General features: G+C 32.7%; 1 protein-coding gene across 6 annotated transcripts in view; it reads left to right on the top strand.

Moving 5' to 3' along the window:
- The first annotated feature begins 1907 nt into the window (after positions 1-1907).
- The window catches only part of LOC129746765 (CD151 antigen-like), a 238340-nt gene continuing 221649 nt past the window's right edge, over positions 1908-18598 (top strand). For 2 of the 6 annotated variants that reach the window (XM_055740639.1, XM_055740642.1), the window contains exon 1: positions 1908-2296. The gene's annotated coding sequence lies outside the window, so the exon portion shown is untranslated. Of the gene's footprint in view, positions 2297-2323; positions 2343-18598 lie in introns of those variants that run through there. The other 4 variants (XM_055740641.1, XM_055740643.1, XM_055740644.1 and 1 more) reach the window with 3 other exon arrangements.

Genomic DNA, 18598 nt, shown 5'->3' on the forward strand with positions numbered 1-18598 from the left:
TCAATTTTGTCAATTTTGTCAATTTTGTCAATTTTGTCAATTTTGTCAATTTTGTCAATTTTGTCAATTTTGTCAATTTTGTCAATTTTGTCAATTTTGTCAATTTTGTCAATTTTGTCAATTTTGTCAATTTTGTCAATTTTGTCAATTTTGTCAATTTTGTCAATTTTGTCAATTTTGTCAATTTTGTCAATTTTGTCAATTTTGTCAATTTTGTCAATTTTGTCGATTTTGTCATTTTTGTCAATTTTGTCAATTTTGCCAATTTTGTCAACTTTGTCAATGTGGTCAATTTTGTCAATTTCGACCATTTCGTAAATTTTGTCAATTTTGTCAATTTTGTCAATTTTGTCAATGTTGTCAATTTTGTCAATTTTGTCAATTTTGTCAATTTTGTCAATTTTGTCAATTTTGTCAATTTTGTCAATTTTGTCAATTTTGTCAATTTTGTCAATTTTGTCAATTTTGTCAATTTTGTCAATTTTGTCAATTTTGTCAATTTTGTCAATTTTGTCAATTTTGTCAATTTTGTCAATTTTGTCAATTTTGTCAATTTTGTCAATTTTGTCAATTTTGTCAATTTTGTCAATTTTGTCAATTTTGTCAATTTTGTCAATTTTGTCAATTTTGTCAATTTTGTCAATTTTGTCAATTTTGTCAATTTTGTCAATTTTGTCAATTTTGTCAATTTTGTCAATTTTGTCAATTTTGTCAATTTTGTCAATTTTGTCAATTTTGTCAATTTTGTCAATTTTGTCAATTTTGTCAATTTTGTCAATTTTGTCAATTTTGTCAATTTTGTCAATTTTGTCAATTTTGTCAATTTTGTCAATTTTGTCGATTTTGTCATTTTTGTCAATTTTGTCAATTTTGCCAATTTTGTCAACTTTGTCAATGTGGTCAATTTTGTCAATTTTGTTAATTTCGACCATTTCGTAAATTTTGTCAATTTTGTCAATTTTGTCAATTTTGTCAATTTTGTCAATTTTGTCAATTTTGTCAATTTTGTCAATTTTGTCAATTTTGTCAATTTTGTCAATTTTGTCAATTTTGTCAATTTTGTCAATTTTGTCAATTTTGTCAATTTAGTCAATTTTGTCAATTTTGTCAATTTTGTCAATTTTGTTTATTTTGTCAATTTTGTCAATTTTGCCAATTTTGTCAACTTTGTCAATGTGGTCAATTTTGTCAATTTCAACCATTTCGTAAATTTTGTCAATTTGACAATTTTGTCAATTTTGTCAATTTTTTGAATTTTGTAGTTTGGTAAGTTTTGCAATTTTTTTTTAATTTTATGATTTTAGATATTGATTTTTTTTTCAATCATTTGTTTGTTTTTAAAGTTTAATTATTTTTCATTATTTAATTGTTTTTTTCTTTTGCGTTTTTCTTATTTCTATCATTTATTTCATAGTTTTTAAAGAATAATCTTTTTTCCTTCTTTCGGGGGATTACTTTTTCGTGCTTCACGTTTTAGTTTGTTTCATTCATTAACGAAAGTTTCCCTTATGGAGCAGGGAAAACTTCAGGCGGAAACATTTTTATGGCACGCTTATCGTGTGCATGTTCACAGCAGGAATTCACATCAACATCAAACTTGAAACTGGACACACCTCTCCTAGACGGAAAAAGCTTTCATAAAATAACGGCAGTCACGAATCGTGATATACCATCAGGAAAATGTAGGAAAACGCCTTCCTTTTCAGGTTTAAACCCTGGCTAAAATTTCACTATCGTTGTTGTTGTCAGTCTCTATTTAAGGTTGGGGAAAGAAAGAAGAACTTCGGAGAGTTGAGCAATTCGAGGGTGGAGAAAAACTTTTGAGCGAGCAAACCCAAAAACTCTCAACTGAACCAAACGATCGCCTATCCGTTTTGTTTTGAGTCACTTCGTCAGTCGCACTCGGGTCGTGATTTGGTGCGCAAGTTTCTCATCGGGTGGGAAGCCGATCGTCGTCGTCGTCGTTCGGTTATCACGCGAGTTGAACGATCGTTGTCGTCGTCGTCTTCGTTGAGCCGGTTTGTTTTGGATTGTTATCAAACAATCGGAAGTGGGAAAAACAAACGCGGGAAGAAAACGCGCGCCCGAAATTCGTGATAACAAGTTGTCGTTTTTTTTCGGTGTTACTGTTAACTGTTAACAGCCAAACCTGAAACAAATTGCTTTAACACTATTTGGAAACGGCAAGGAAATTGAGACAGTGTTTAGTTAATTTAAATACTGCTTTAAAGTGTTGGCATTCAGTGTGTTTTGATAACAGTTTGTTCGACGCTAGTGATCAAACAAGTGAGCAGATGTGAGTGATCGGGTTCAAGAGGTTTTCTTTTTGCGTCGTGTGAATGGTTGGGGTTGTGTTCATTCACTTGTTTTTATTTATGAGTTATGACTTGCAAATGTCTAAAGCGTGAAAACTGTGTTGAGGTGGTGAAAGAAATATCAGCTGTGGATTTTGTTGTATGGTGTCGTCGGATTTGAACATTCGACAGATGTCATTTGTCACTTGGTTAAAATCTTATCTCAGAAATTCTGCCAGCACTTCATTAGCAAAACTAGTGATTTGTCATTAACGAGTGATCTTCGGCGTAAAATACCATTACAAACATGAAGAAGCGAGGACACAATCAACACTCATTTTTAAGGACATAATTCTGAGAACTTTTAAAAAAAATTTGGATTTCCATAACATGTAAAATTTGGTGGACTTCCAATTTTACATTCAATTAAATTTTCAACTCCTTATGGCAGCTGGTCAGCAAAAAATATTTTTAATATATTTTTTATGTTTTTCATTTTTTGCATCGTGAAGATGATTTTTTTTTTTTGATCATTTGCCAAACAAACCATATTCCTTCACGCAATTGAGCCAGTTTGCTTTTGAAAACATAAATACTAATTCATCTGCCATACATGAAGGTACTCCATGTTTCGAATTGGCAAAGATTCACTTACAGATTTCCTCGATTTTATTTTTAGCAACATGTCCAATGCTAATTGAAATCGATTTGGGTAGATACACGTGAAATGTCTAACAGCTGCCCGAAAACTACGCATTTGATTCTTTGCTTAACGTGAAAACTACTGGCTTGCAAAAGGTTTAATAATCCCATCTTTTTTAAGCTTTTATGATTGCGAGTTTCGGAAAAGAATTCAATTTTTTTAACAAAACTGAAATTGGTAATACATGACTGGCAGAGAGAATTAAAAAAAAAAAAAACGATTAATGGATACCTATTATGAAACAAGATTTGAAAAGGTAGGATGGATATTCGTAAACAATGTTTAAAAATTACAGTAAACTTCAGCATTATGGAGCTTTGTTGCCCAAATATAACGGGTAAGCAAATCAATGCTACTTAAATTTGAATCGTTGATGAGAATAGCCTTCAAAAGAAGGATCAGAAAGATATGAGTGTGTAATCTGTATGTTAGGGTGGTCCAAAAAAGAATAAATTACTTTACGATTTCAAACTTTGGAGACTTCTTCTTCCTGTTCCTCGACCCGGCAGAAGGACTACTATCAATTTTTAGCTCAGTCGATCAACTTGCAGGGGTTGCTCAACGACTCTAAAATTCATTTGGGAATTTGCATTGATTTGTACTAGTTAATTTGTAAAAATAGTCTTTCCTGCTCTAGCTTGAACATTTAAGACCGAATATGTCTTCAATCCCTAATCAGCTATAAGCAGTAGAAAATACATTCTGCAGATTTTTTTTGGAAAAAAAACATTGTTTTTGAATAAAAAAAATAATTTATTCAGTCAGTAATCGGCTAAGTCGGTGTATGTATTTAGTTCAAAATATGAAAACCAATAAAATATACTTACAGCTTTATTTTCGATTGAAGATAAAGTTTAGAGCCCCGTTCGATTTTGGCAATATCCAGAAAAGACAATTTTTTTGCCTTTTTATTTTTTAACTTTTATTTCCAATTTATTGAAATTGATGTAAAATTAGCATGATATTTTTTTATGTGGTCTAATTATATCAGTTTAAAGCAGTTAAAAATCTTTTTTTTTCCATATTTTACTGCTAAAAGCAAATGAAATTGAGCTTTATTAAAATTTTTTTTGCTTTTATGTTTAACTCTAGTTTTAGTTATTTGAAATAAAAATTAAATATTAAAAAGTGACGAAAAACCGTTTGATTTTGACAACATTCGATTATGATAACAAGACCTTGACCAAATTAAATCTTTATTTACAAAGAACGAAACCTTAAAAAAAATCAAAATATAACTTAATATTTGTTTTTTTTTCTTATATTTGTGGATTCTGCCCGTTTGTGTTTCCAAACTGACTCTGAATAAATATAAAACTTAAATTTTTGATTCTAGAACTAAAACTATGAAACTGCGATCTTCTGTAATTTGAATCCTTAATGAAATTTTCACACTGATTTTTTTATCTTGATTATTAAACCTAACTTCGAGCTGAACCTGAATCTGATTTTTTTAATTTCAATTCCGGATCTGAATCCTGCCTTTTGAACCTGAGATACGATATTTGTATCAAAACCCTCAGCCAGAAATTTATTAATTGAATTCTGGATTTCCATTTTTTAATATGAATTCATTCTTCAATTATTTATTTCAAATTAAGTTTGTACATCTGAATGAATGATGAAACTGTTTTGAATTTTTCGATTCTTGATCACTTTCATGAAACTTTCGTGAGTTACAATCCTGCAAAAGATTTAAAAGCTGAAATGTTGTAGTAGTTTTAATTATATTTTTTTCATATTCCGAAATGATAAGTATTAAATATGAAAATTGCATCTAGCTGAGGTTTCAAATGCAAAACCAAGATATGAATCAGGTTTTTTTCCCGAATTATAATCAATATGGATTACGATAACAAAAACACTGATTTAAGAATCCATAATCTGATCACAGTCATTTAAATCCACAAAATCCAGAATTATACTAACCTAAGCTTACCAGATATTTTTCCGCTTATACCCGGGCCGTGCAATTTTGGGTTACTTTCCCCCATTTCCGTCCCAAAACTCTTAAAAACCTTTTTGTAAATAAAAACACATCAGTCAATTTTAAATCAAATTTTCAATTTCTAAAAATCACTCATGTAAATTTTGGTGAAATTTGCTCAAAAAAATTATTCGCAAATATCTATTACTTTTTATTGAATCAATTCAAATTTTCGTTTGGTTTTGCAATTTATGAGAACAAAACCAGGCAACATCTGGCAAGCTTAGTCTTATCGAATTGAAATTTGAAACTCGGCACTCAATTTCTATCAACAAGTGAAATTTTTTTTTGAAAAAATATAGTAGAATTGTGGACCTAGAGTAAGTTCTTTAGTTCTGAGTCGAGATTATTACTCTTGAATCATTTTTAATGTTAATCAAAATTTTATTAAGAATTTGAAATTTTTAGTTTTGAAAAAAACATTTTGCTTGGGTTTCAAAACCTCATGGGGAGGAATGGGGGGTTGGCGTTCCTATGGCCATGATCATTGTCCTTGCTGAATCTGACCCATTTTTTTCTAATTTAGTTACTGTAAGTTTCCGGGATGGTTAAACTGCAGCTGAACGTAAAATTTGTTTTGTTAACATGTAATCTCTCAATATACATTCCAGAATAATGTTTAAATAACTGGTATTCGGTAATGAAAAAATAGGCCATTAAAACCAACTTTGCATATAAGTTTTACCGTTATTCTGTATCTACTTAGAAATTTTGATCAAATTTTATATTCCAAATTGTTTCTTCGGGTTTCACTTTAATTTTAAATTCGACTAAAAATCACATAAATTACACCCATTAGACCGCTGCAAGCTTTGTATGAAAATTTCAAATTCTTAAATTTTTACTCCTCCCATAACTTTTTTTGGTTGGTTTTGCTGCCAGAAATAGCAATAAAAATTTTGGAAGCGTTCCATCCAGTCCTGAATTAGCGCAACGAATTTCAATTTTGTATGGAAATTTGTATGGGAAAACAAATTTTTTCATTCGAAAATCGCCAGAGATGTTCTGAAAGTACCAAAAAATATAACTTTGGATGTAAAATGTTCCTTGATTCTTGCATCAATTTTATGTGAACAAAGCACGATCCTTAATTGTATCCCAGAAAAGATATTCAATGTTATATAAAATTTTTGTTTTCAAAATTCATTTATTTAATTATATCATTTTTGGCTGCTTGTTTGAAAGCAGTGTAACAGTAGGATGGAAATAAAAAATCTCAAAAAACTGTTTTGCATTGCCAGAGAATTAATTGAATTATAAAGCCTTTGCAAAAACATTTCATGCAATTATTCACAGCGCTAGCAAGTAAAGTCTGCTATTTTTGAAGACTTTTCAATGGATTTAGATTTTTTTATTTTTATATGGTTATAACTATTTTCATGAAATTCTTAGCTGTTTGTCATGCAAGCAAAAAATGAAGCTTAAGAATAGTCGAAACTAAAATTTGAAGACCGATTTCAGTTCAAGCTTATTTGAATTTTCTGGATGATTTAATGTACAAAAATTTCTTTTTCCATACAAATTTCCATACAAAATTGAAACGCGTTGCGCTAACTCAGGAATCAACTAAATCATCTCAAATTTTACACTGATGCTTGGTGACCCAAAAGGCATCGAAAAAACCTATGGGAGCAAAAAGTCATTTTTTGCAGCGGTCTAACACCCATACCAGGGGTTGCAAAAATCCAAAACCCAAGAAAATCTCCCGAAAATGCGCTGAAAAGTGCCCTGTGCCAAAGATGATATGTTTGAAAAAGTAATACTGACATAAGGACTCGAGCTCCCAACCAAAATGATGCATGACCCCTACATTCAAACGAAACAAGAAAACATTTTATGAGCTTTTCTTCCTTTTGGATAATTCATCCCAGAAACAATAAAAAAAAAAGAAAACCACAGTGGGGAAGTGAGAATCGAACTCACAACACCATTTTTGTACCATCTTGTCAATCCGACACCTATACCAGTATACTAACTGAGCAGATTGAGGGCAAGTGCAAACGTTCAACTGTACTCTGTAACAAAAAGTGTTTAAATTAATGTTGTTAAGGCTCCAATACATAATTTTGTATTTGAAGTAATTCACAAAAAAAAACACTGTTCTGTTTGCTTACATACTCATATAAGAGCGTACTGAACATTTGTATTGGTTTTACATTTTAACTGTAAGAAACATTTGATCCGTTTTTTTTGTTGAAAATGAGTTTCTGGAACTGATATTCAACTAGAAGCAGATTTTTTTTGAGAAATTTTCAATACACCCTTCCTGTAAACTTATACGGTGGAGCAAGTGCAAACGCGCCATTTAGCCATAAACCACCGACCTTTAAACAATTTCATCTCTCAAATGATTCAGTATTATGAAAGAAAGGTTTGAAAGGATATCCCGAATTTTAAATCTAAAGCGGATATTCAAAATACATAAATTAAGCTTGCCACATTTCCTGATTTACCCGGACTTGCCCGGATATTTAATACAATATTTTGAAAAATTTTGGGGCCAACTTGGATGCCCGGATTTATTCACGCTATCTGTTATATCAAACGAATAACTCAAACTGAGACATGCTAATTTTCGATTTTTTTGCCCAAAATTGACTATTTTGTGCAAGTTTCATCAAAATAACTTAGAACGGTTCTATGGATCCCAAACATACGATTTAAATTGACTAATTTATTTCGACAAAAAAAAATACTAGTTTATTTTTCTCATTTTTGTTGAAAAATTCTTGGCTTAACCCAATTTTGCCTGGATATTTAGTTGAAAATTTGGAAATCGAATACTCAGATGATGCTTCGGAGTTTTGCGGGAAAACTGGCCGTTGCTGTTGGGGATGAGTTAATTTTGTGTAATTGAAAAATGGTGGTATGAATATGATTTTAAACAATTCTTTGGCATTTTTAGTTCTTGGGTTTGTTACAAAATGAGCTCTGATTTCATGGGTATTTTCACACACAATTTTTTTTCTGCAAAACAAATCATAACGGCTAAAACACATGATTGTCCAAATCTTAGTTTTAATGTTGTCTATACAAAGAAATGTAATTACCAACGGAAAGCCAAAAACAGCTTGAATGTCTCATGCTACCTAAACGATAAACCCTAATCCGCTCTTGAGTGTCAATTAGAAACTACGGGAAGTTTGGAGGCTTAAAACTTTGTTCGGGTGCATCCAAATAAAAAAAATCTTCAGAGACTCTAAATATATTCTTAAAATCTTGAATTTCACATCATTTTTTTTATGCAAGCGCACTGAAAACCCAAGAAAAATACCTTATCAGACCTTGAGTGTTAATTTTACACTCCTCGCTATATCTCTCTTGTTTCTCAACCGATTTTTACAGAACTTATAGTTCTGAAAACATCTCAATGCACTACACTAAATTATCGTTCTGGTGAATATAAATTTATGATGGAAATCCTGAGCTAATCAACTAAAAATCCAGTGCAAATTTAAATTTTAATCTTAAAAAATCTGAAAAACTGCCAAATTAACAAAAAATAGAAAAAAACATCTGCCTGTGAAATTTTTCTAAACTTTGTGTTTTTTATTTTAGGAATCTTTAAATAAAAAATGTGCCATATTACGTCAACTTTTCAATCCTCTTTTCAAAGTTTAACTGGTATGACCCCAAAAAATTTTTCGGATTTTAAACCACTTTTTTTACATATTTTGAAAAATTTCAAAAATACATCCTTATGTGCAACGTATGGCTTCAAACTTCAGCTTTCTTGGACCATTTTTTTAAGCATTCCGTAACCGATCTACGGTCTTTTTTCCGAAGCATGTTCCATAAGATTTCTTTTTCTTAGACTTTGAATAACGGAAAACTGAAGTGTTGTCACTGAATATTTTCTGAAAAACATATTTGAGTTACATTACGAGGTTTCCAAAACTTCGAATTTTGCAAAAATCGGTTTGGAAACAAGAGAGATATATCGTACGAGCTTTCATCATTCATTATCATCATTATTGAAACAAAATGTAAAAAAAAGTTTTTTAATAAAATTGCAAAAAACGGAATAAACTAGTCCCAACTTTTTTCTATTTTGAATATTTGTAGTCCAGACAACATATTATGTATGTGAAATACAAATTTAAAAGTTGTTATGATAACTTTTGCAGCACTTTTCTGCGAATTCTTAAGATATTTGTTCCGACGTGATGTCCGGGGAACTGTACTGCCGTTCTAAGCAAGATTGTCCCATGTGGAAAAACGTGCAAACGAAGAAACGCGATTGAAATATCAGCTATATTTCCAATTCTTCTCTCAAACTTAAAATTCACCGACAGTTTTTTCCTAGTGAACAGTTCAAGTTAATCATTTTACAATGTTTTCTGCCAAAAAAATTACATTTCCTAAAAAAAACAGCAAATTAGAGTTAAAAATGCTCCGTGTGACACTTTTGCGTAGAATCAGAACGCATGCCGATGCTAGTTCTACGAAAAACTTTCACACGGCTAAAATTCTTCTATCATTTTAAAACCTTGCGTAGTTTTTTTCCCAAAAACTCATGCTAAACCGTAATTTGAAAAAAATACGTTCATTTTTGTTTATAAAAATGTATAGTAGATACTGTAAGTACTGCCTACCGAAAAGTGTTTAGTGAAAATTTTTCTGAATAAAACACTCAAGGCTTCTCGCTCCTCCTCTGCCCTATATTTTAGTGTTCTTTTCAATGAGTAACATTATATTCAACAGTTTGAACTCATCTTGAGACAATTTTTTGATAAAATTTGCATTTTTCATAGAATTTTCTCTAGTGTGACATTTTTGCGTAGAACTATCAACATAGAGACAACCACATTGATGAAAATTTCGTATAAGTTCATAACAAAGTATACTTGTTTGTGTTTTTATTCGAAAGTTGACACTAAAAGAGATCGTTTCCAGCAAAAAGTGAAAATGACCCGAAAGTCACATGGGGCATTCTTGCTTAGAACAGCAGTGTAGCGGGTAAAAATTTCAGAAAAGCTTGAGGGGTAAAACTGTGCCTAAATCAAGAGAGTCCTTTATATGCCTTTTTTATCCAGCGAAACATATATTTTTTTAATGTTTCAAAGAATATAAAGCTTAGTTAGATACTGACCAAACCCTTGGAGATAGCCTTAAAAATCATGAAAAATTTCCTTTGGTCCTCAAATTACACACTTAGGCCCTGTTTGTTGGTTGAACTAGAAATAAAATGATGACAATCACAAAAACATATTTTTTTTTTAATTCATTATTCAAATAATAATTGATATTCAATAAAATCAACGAATTGAATCAACGAGTTGAAGGCTAAAATCGTAAAAATTTGAAATTTAAGTCGATCCAAGGTTGTTCCAATTCCACCAAATCACTGGTCATGAGCAAACTTTTGGAAATCATGACTTTGAAAAAAATGGTTATCCTATAAGAATCAACTCGATTCAAAATATGCATCTTTGACATCCCCTCCCTTCCCTAGCAAGCAAATTTTTCTTGAAAACCAAAAAAAAATTGTAATGACATTTGTTCCAGGAATCAGATGAAGCTCTTTAAGACTTTAAACAAAGAGATTGAATATGAGTTAGATTTGCATCAAGGACGTTCAAAAATCTGTTGCCTTCTATTGCTCTTTTGAAAAATATCTACTTTTTTCGGTTTTCATTTGCTTGAATTTTCAGAAGAAAGTTATAAAAATTTACATAAACTAAAGCTTCTGATCAGAGGTGCAAAGAGATCCCTACATGTAGCATGCAGCGCACGACTTTTAGCCGATTCTAACAGACCGACGTCAGCCACGAAAGAATCGTCTTGCAAAGTTGCAGACTGATTCTTTCTCCCTTATGTGCAGAACGTCGAACGTGTCTGCAAGTAAAAGCCAACCGCGCGGTAAAATCCTTTGACTGCACGTTCCGAAAATTACAAACGATTCTCCGAAGTTAGGAACAGTTGCAAACTTGCAAGCCCGAAGATAAAATCCCTTGAGCCGAACAGAAAGAATCATTTCCGAAGATAGCTACAGTCTGCAAGTTGCTTGCATGCAGCGCGATGATGCGATGTACGTTTGCAAACTTGCAAGTTACAGGCAGAACCGTAGACCCGTTCTTGTGCGGTTCGATTTGATCCATCCCAACCCAACCTAAAACCGAACCGAATCCATGGCATGGTGTAAGAAAATGATAGGCCGAGGTGCCGTCGACTATCCATTCAGTTGCCGTTCAGCCAGCGAAGCGGCATGCCGTACGACAAGAGCAAGGATATGTTGAAGTTGTTGTTGTTGGTGCCTTCGTGTTCGTTTCGTTTTCTTCTAAGACGGATTCGAAAGGAAGTGGTGCCCAAATTTTATTTGAATTTTCAATTATCATACCAGGGTGATTGATATAAATCATCAAAGCAAATACAAGCAAATTTGTTTTGATTATAACTTTGTCATTTTACAAGTTATTTATAAACACAAAGTTGTTAATTAAAACTGATCCAAACACTGTTGGAAAATCATCTATATTGTTTTATAACAGAGCTGCCTTTTTTTTTTTTTTTAAATATGTCTTTATTTGTACCAATTCATCATTACATTTATATTACATTATTACATTAAATTAGGTGTTCAGTTCAATGATGAACTGTCCAGAGCCCTATAGTTTATTAATCACTATAATTTATTTATTTGAATTAATTTTGCTGAGTGCAATCAAGTATTTTTATGTAGGAGAACATCCTGTAATGTCAAAAAATATTTTAAACTTACTACTAAAAACTAAAACTATCCTAAATTAAAACTAATTATAGAGAGAACGAATCTCTGCGATGGAAGACTGCATCGATTTGCCTCTGAAGTTGGAGATGATTTTGTTGGCCATCTCTTCGATCGATTCAATGCCTGCAATCCGGTGAAGATCTTCGGTGCTGTGCCAAGGTGGAAGCCGCAAAATCATTTTCAGAACCTTGTTCTGAATCCTCTGGATGGCTTTCTTCCTCGTCGCGCAGCAGCTAGACCAAATCGGAACTGCATACATTATCGCTGGTCGGAATACCTGTTTGTAGATGAGCATCTTATTTCGCAGACACAACCGGGATTTCCTGTTGATGAGAGAATAAAGAGATTTAGTGTATTTATTACATTTAGATTGAATATCTTCAATGTGATTTTTAAAAGTAAGATTCCGATCAAGTGTAAGTCCCAGGTACTTCACGTGATCAGACCATTCTAATGAAACCCCATTAAAAGTTATGGAATGATTTTCATTAGGTTTTAAAAATTGAGCTCTTGGCTTATGGGGAAATAAAATAAGTTGAGTTTTGGAAGCGTTAGGAGAAATTTTCCACATTTTCAAGTAATTCAAAAAGGAATTTAAATTTTGTTGCAATCTACTGCGTACCACCCGTAAATTTCGACCTTTGGCTGAAAGCAAAGTATCGTCAGCAAATAATCTTCTACCTTTTCCTTCTGGGACATCAGGAAGATCAGAAGTAAAAATATTGTATAAAATAGGCCCAAGTATACTACCCTGAGGGACACCAGCTCTAACGGGTATCCTTTCAGAGCATGAATTTTGATAGCTTACTTGTAAGGTTCGGCTAGTCAAATAATTTTGAATAATTTTGGTGAGATATACAGGAAAATCAAATCGAGCTAATTTAGCTACTAAACCTTTGTGCCAAACACTGTCAAAAGCTTTTTCAATATCAAGAAGAGCAACACCAGTTGAATATCCTTCAGATTTGCTAGCGTTAATCATATTAGTTACACTCAAAAGTTGATGTGTAGTAGAGTGTCCATGACGAAAACCAAATTGTTCATCAGGGAAAATAGAATTCTGATTAATGTGAATCATCATTCTATTCAAAATAACTCTCTCAAATAGTTTACTTAAAGAAGGGAGCAAACTAATTGGTCGATAACTTGAAGGCTCTGAAGCACTTTTTCCAGGTTTCAAAATTGGAGTTACTTTGGCATTTTTCCATTTATTGGGAAAATAAGCCAAGTGAAAACATTTATTGAAGATTTTAACTAAAAAATTTAAAGTGCTTTCAGGCAACTTTTTAATAAGAATATAGAAAATCCCATCTTCCCCTGGGGCTTTCATATTTTTAAATTTTTTGCAAATCAATTTAAGTTCATCAATATTTGTCTCATAAGAACTTTCAAATACATTTTGTTTAGATAGAATATCATCAAATTCAAGGGAAATTTGAGCATCAATTGGACTTACAACGTTTAAATTAAAATCATGAGCAGACTCAAATTGTTGGGCTAATTTTTGAGCTTTTTCTGCATTCGTTAAAAGAAGCTTATCCCCGTCTTTCAAAGTATGAATTGGCTTCTGGGGCTTTTTCAGAATTTTTGTTAATTTCCAAAATGGCTTTGAGTAGGGTTTTATGTCCTCTACTGCTTTAGCAAAATTTTCATTACGAATGAAATTTAAACGACGTTTGATCTCTTTTTGAAGGTCGCAATAAATAAATTTTAAATAAGGATCCCTAGTACGTTGATATTGGCGTCGACGAATGTTTTTCAGTCGTATCAAAAACTGAAGATCATCATCAATTAAAGGTTGATTAAATTTATGTTTAACTTTGGGTATTGAAGAGGCTTTAGCATTGACTATTGAAGTTGTCAAATTTTCTACAGCCAAATCAATATCTTCTATTGAATTCAATGGAACGTTTACATCTAAATTACGTTCAATAAAATTCATATATCGCTCCCAGTTAGCCTTTTGAAAATTAAAAGTTGATTTTAAAGGGTTTTCAATGGGACTTTGAGATAAAGAAAATGTTACTGGAAGGTGGTCTGAATCGAGGTCCGCATGAGTAACTAATTGACTACAATGCTCGCCTAAATCCGTTAGAACCAAATCAATTGTGGAGGGATTTCTAATTGAAGAAAAACAAGTATGCCCATTAGGATATTCAACAGTATAATAACCTGCAGAGCAGTCATTAAACAAAATATTCCCATTTGAATTTGATGAAATATTATTCCAAGATCGGTGTTTTGCATTTAAGTCACCAATAATAAAAAATTTAGATTTATTTCTGGTGAGTTTTTGTAAATCTCCCTTCAAAAAATTTTTCTGTTCACCGCTACATTGAAAAGGCAAATATGCGGCAACAATTATAATTTTCCCCATAGAAGTTTCTAATTCAATTCCAATTGTTTCTAAGACTTTTGTATTGAAAGAAGGAAGAAGTCTAAATTTGAGACGACTATTGATGACAATAGCTACACCCCCACCTTGTCGATCAAGTCGATCATTTCGTAAAATTTTAAAGAAAGCATTGCTTTTCAAGTTATTGTCTGGCTTTAAAAAAGTTTCAGTGATGGCAGCAATATGTATGTTTTGAGTTTTCAAAAATAAAAAGAATTCATCTTGGTTAGCCAGCAAAGATCTAGCGTTCCAATTCATAATATTTAAACATCTATTTGGATCCATGAGGGAATCGCAAAGTCATAATAATTTTGTTAGCATAATTAAAAGAAGTTTGGAAAGCTTCAAACATTGAATTTGCTTTCAACATAAGTTGCATCATTTCCATTAAATTTTGATGCAAAAATTTTAATTTTTCCTCAGTAATCTCACCCAAATCAACAAAATTGTTAGGATCAGAAAAGGAAGGAGAAGAGAAAGTATTTGAATTTCGGGGATTTTCCCAAGCCTTCGCATGAACGTTGAGACTTGGTTTTTTCCCATTTTTATTAGTTAAACCTGAAGAAGGCAACCCATTTTCAACCACCTCTGAGAACGATAAACAACGAGTCTGGGGCGCAGAATCAGCCCAGGTAACATTAAAATCACTTCGGGTATTACCCAGCCGTGATTCCAATGTCGACCGAGGCTGACTGCGAACAGGCAGGTTGTTTGCCGGCCCGACGTGTGAAGACGAAAAAGAGGAAGGAGGAGAAGAAACTTTTCTGGAAACTTTGGGGTTTTTCCTAGAAGCAACAATTTTTGCCCTAACGGGACAATCTAGAGAATTCGAGGAATGATTACCTGCGCAATTCGCACACTTAAAAAAATCTGTTTTTGGCTTATCACCACCAAAAAGGCATTTAGATTTTTCATGATCGAATGAGCCGCAAAACATGCATCTGGCATTCATTCTACAATTTTTAGTGCCATGACAAAAAGCTTGACAACGACGACATTGCGTAATATTTTGAAGAAAATTGGTAGAAGATTTACGAAAAGGTTCGAATTTGACTCGACAATGAAACATAAGACGAGCCTTTTCAAGAATTTGCAAATTATTAACCTGATCCTTTTTAAAATGGATCAAATAAAGTTCAGGAGCAAAACCAACACTACTGGTATTATTCGTGTTGGTTCTTTTCCTCATTTGAATTACTTGAATTGGAGAAAAACCTAACAAAGAATTTAATTCAGCTGTGATCTCATCCGGTGTCTGATCGCCAGTGAGACCACGAAGTACAACTTTAAATGGACGATCACTTCTAGTGTCGTACGTAAAAAATTGGTGTTTTTTATTATTCAAATAATTTAAAACCTTTTGAAAATCATTAAAAGATTCCGCCAATATACGAGCAGTTCCCCTTCGACCGATCTGAAAAGAAATCTTCACATCCTTGACGGAAGTGACGATTTCTTTTCGAAAGGCATTGAAGTCAGGAATCGTGACCGTTATTGGTGGAATCTTTTCGTTTTTAAGAGTATAAGAAGAAGAAGGTTTCTTAGTACTCTTATCAGAATTAAATATGAATATTTCCTCATCACCGATGTTATGAAGGACATCGAATGAATTGGAAATTTCAACTTTTTTGGGCGATGGACCTGAATTAGGTTCGGCAATCCGTTTTCTCCCGGCCCTTGAGCCGGCCGATGACTTCCCCATGCTGGAAAGAAAAGAGAAAATATGAATAAAAGAAAATGAAAATAATTTAATTTTAGCACTGAAAAGTGCTGTTTGAAAAACAGGTAAGGAAAAAATAAATAATGAAAAATGTTCCTGCAGGTACACAGCAACGATACGATGCTCCGGCGTACGTGTTGACGGCTCAACGGTACAGATGGAAGTGAGCAGAGCTGCCTTAAAATTCTTTAAAGTTTCGTTCCGAAAAATTCAATCGATTCTCCAAAGGCAGGATCACTTGATTAGTAGGATCACAGATTAAATTGTGTGAATTTCAATTTTAGAATTCAGTTTCATTTGCTTAGACATGTATAAGAATCACGTCATCTTTACCAAGTTATCTACAGTTTTTACAGAAAGTTTTTACAGATCGGTACAAAACTCAATAGAAATTCAGTGCTTGCTCGTCGTCATTCCAACCTTGAACTCAAAAACTTCACACACTGTTTGATTCGAATCTTCTGTCAAAGTTTTATAACTTGGTTTTAATTAATTTCGCGTCCTGAACTCGAATTTTTGGTCAGATTTTGTCTATCGCATCCAGTATTACTGATAAGGCTTTTAAAAATCAGTGCTATGATAAATCAATAACTGTCTATATATTATTTTTTACTTCTTTGCTGAAGACTGTAAAGCGTTTTAAGTTATACTTTGAAAAATATCTATAATTCATTTTGGTATAAAATTTCATCAGAATTTCGTCTCAACAGATGGAAGAAAAAATTTCTTTTACTTCAAAGCCAAAATTACTTGCAGTCTTCGTAGAAACTTAAATTTTAAAAATCTTACTCAACGGTTGCTATTTATCTCAGATATTACGAAACTGCTTATAAAAAGCTGGACGTTTCACGGTTAAACATATCACGCTTTCGCCCATCAATCAGTCAATTGCATAATCTTCAAAATAAGAAGTATGGAAACTGAATAAATTATTGATTTATGTTTCAAAGTCAGCAACTTTTGTACTTTTTATCAAAATAAATTGACTAAAGGATTAACATGAATGAACATTTTCATACAAATCGGAATTTTTTATTCAAGTTTTTTAAACTGTTTGCGTATCTTTCGTAACGAACTTTTGAAATCTGCCACTTTTAAGTTTAACTTCGCGAGAACTACTATGAAGAATTTTTGCAAAAGGCTTTGATAAGTATCTCAAATATCAAAATTTAAATAAAACAAGTCCAAAAAAGTAGATTTTCAAACAACTGCTGAATCACATATTTGAAAAACGCTGAATCACATTAAAAAAACGCTTTGATACGAAATATGAATTAATGGCATGAAATCAAATAACATCGCGTTTAAAGGTTGAAGTGACAGTGAGCACTTAGCTTATTTAATAGAACTATGAACGGTAATGTGTATCAACTCCATTTCATTTTACAACGGTGACCAAAAAAGGCACTCAGCTCGATCATTTTATGTTAACCTGATTTTCTTTGATTTTTCTTTTCAAGCTCCTTGAATTTGTGAATGTTGGCAACCCTGCTCTCAATACTGAATCTTTAATATGTGATTCTATTTTATCAAGTGATCCTATCCATGGAGAATGGATTGAATTTTTCGGGCCGCAGCTGTGTTATAAAACAATAAAGATGATTTTCCAACATTTTTAAGATAAGCTTTTATTAACACTTTTGTATTCATAAATAACTTGTAAGATGACAAAGTTATAATCAAAACAAACTAGTTTTTATTTGCTTTGATGATTTATCTTAAACACCCTAGAATGATCATTGAAAACTCAAATAAAATTTGGGCACCACTTCCTTTCGAATCCGTCTTAGAAGGAAACGAAACGAGCACGAAGGCACCAACAACAACAACAACTCCAACATGTCCTTACTTCTGTAGTACGGCGGCGCGCCGAGTGTTTTGCAGACAGCCATGTACATACGCTACACACGCACGCTTCGATGGCTGAACGGCAACTGAATTGATGGTCGGTGGCTGTGGCTCTTCGGCCTATCACTTTCTTTCTCCATGAACTCGGTTCGGTCGGTCCTAGGTTAGTGGAACGAATCCAACCGCACAAGAACGAGTCCACGTCCTGTAACTTGTAAGTTGCAACTTGCAAATTTGCAAACGTACATCGCATCATCGCGCTGCATGCAAGCAACTTGCAGACTGTAGCTATCTTCGGAAATGATTCTTTCTGTTCGGCTCAAGGGATTTTATCTTCGGGCTTGCAAGTTTGAAATTTTCGTAACGTGCAGTCATCGCGACTTTTACTTGCAGACACGTTCGACGCTCTGCACGTAAGGGAAATAGAATCAGTCTGCAACTTTGCAAGATGATTTTTTCGGAGCTGACGTCGGGCTGTTAGAATCGGCACTGCATGTTTCATGATGGGATCTCTTTGCACCTCTGCTTCTGATCAATTTTTGCTCATTAAACTAAAAATTAAACGGTTTGAAGTTTATTTAAATCATGAGTTGATTTAAATCATAAAGTAATACTTCGAAAGGATTGCGTGATTGCGTATCAGGTCACATAGCAATTTTGTCCTCGCCTTTTCAATAAACCTAAGCACAGTAAGGAAATTTTCAACAACAAAAAAGTGTCGATTCTGAATTCCAAAAAAAAAAAAACCGTTCGATTTTTCAGTTCAATGAGCAAAAATTGATCAGAAGCTTTAATTTATGTGAATTTGAATAACTTTCTTCTGAAAATTCATGCACACGCAAACCGAAAAGTGAAAATGAGTAGGTACCTACTTGAAAGCTCAGCTAGCTATCCAAACATTGCGAATTCATTGTTGACTCT

This window comes from Uranotaenia lowii, chromosome 2 (genome assembly GCF_029784155.1).
Source record: "Uranotaenia lowii strain MFRU-FL chromosome 2, ASM2978415v1, whole genome shotgun sequence".
NCBI lineage: Eukaryota > Metazoa > Arthropoda > Insecta > Diptera > Culicidae > Uranotaenia > Uranotaenia lowii.